Source organism: Palaemon carinicauda, chromosome 32, assembly GCF_036898095.1.
Source record: "Palaemon carinicauda isolate YSFRI2023 chromosome 32, ASM3689809v2, whole genome shotgun sequence".
Taxonomy (NCBI): Eukaryota; Metazoa; Arthropoda; class Malacostraca; order Decapoda; family Palaemonidae; genus Palaemon; species Palaemon carinicauda.
The window spans coordinates 86,851,515-86,852,742 of NC_090756.1; positions in this window are offsets into that span (position 1 = coordinate 86,851,515).

The following is a 1,228-nucleotide window of genomic DNA, read 5'->3' on the forward strand; positions in this document are numbered from 1 at the left end:
AACAAAATTATGTAAGTCTCTTCTGTGTTTCAGAGGTAGAAAATATATATTTCTTTTCATAAATACCAATTTTTCAGAGAAATAACATATGAAAATATATCTCACAATAACAATTATTATTATCACTACATAATCTCCAACCCTACTGGGAAATGTAGAATGCTATAAGTCTGAGTGTTCCAACAATGAAGAGTAGCCCAGTGAGGGAAGGACGTAAGGAAATAGCATATATGAAAAGTAATGAATAGATAATACATAACATCTTCGATACTTAACAAAGCTAAAAGGGAAAAGACATATATAAAATATAACAACATTAGCTGTAAGTTTGAAATTCACAAATTCCTTATATATAAAGCAAATGTTGTACTTGGAAAACCTTGAAGTAAATGTTTCGCTCAAAACAGAGACAAGTCTATATCTTCATTACAGCAGAATCCTCTGGAATCAAGATGACCAATTTCCTAAAGGATCCGGAAAGGTTTCCAAAAGGCTAAAAGTCCCAGAAGGATCTTAAAATATTCCAAAAGGAGATAAGTCACAAGAGCATCCTAGAAGGATTCCAAAAGGTCATAAGTCCAAGAAGGATCCTAAAAGTATACCAAAAGGACATGTGTCCCAAGTGGAGCCCGAACGTATTCTAAAAGGACGCAAGTCCAAGAAGGATCCCAAACGTATTCCAAAAGGATAAAAGTCTCATAAATATACTGAAGAAACCCAAAAGGACACAAGTCCCAAGAGTATCCTAAAATGGTTTAAAAAAGACACAAGTCCAAGAAGGATCCTAAAATCATTAAAAAAGGACACATGTCCCAAGCTTATCCTGAACGTATTCCAAAAGGACATATGTCCCAGGAGAGTCCCAAAAGGATTCCAAAAGGATAAAAGTCTAAGAAGGATCCTGAAAATATCCCAAAAGGACACAAGTCCCAAGAGTATCCTAAAAGGATTCCAAAAGAAAACAAGTCCCTGATTTATCTTGCAAGTATTCCAAATGGACATATGTTCCAAGAGGATCCTGAACGTATTCCAATTGGACACGAGTCCCAGAAGGATCCAAAATGATTTCAAAAGGACTAAAGTCCAAGACAGATCATAAGAAATATTCTAAAATGACATAAGTCCCAAGAGTATCTTAAAAGATTCCCAAAAGGACACAAGTCACAGAAGGATCCTAAAATATCCAAAAGGACAAAAGTCCCAAGAGTACCCTAAAATAAGTCCTAAA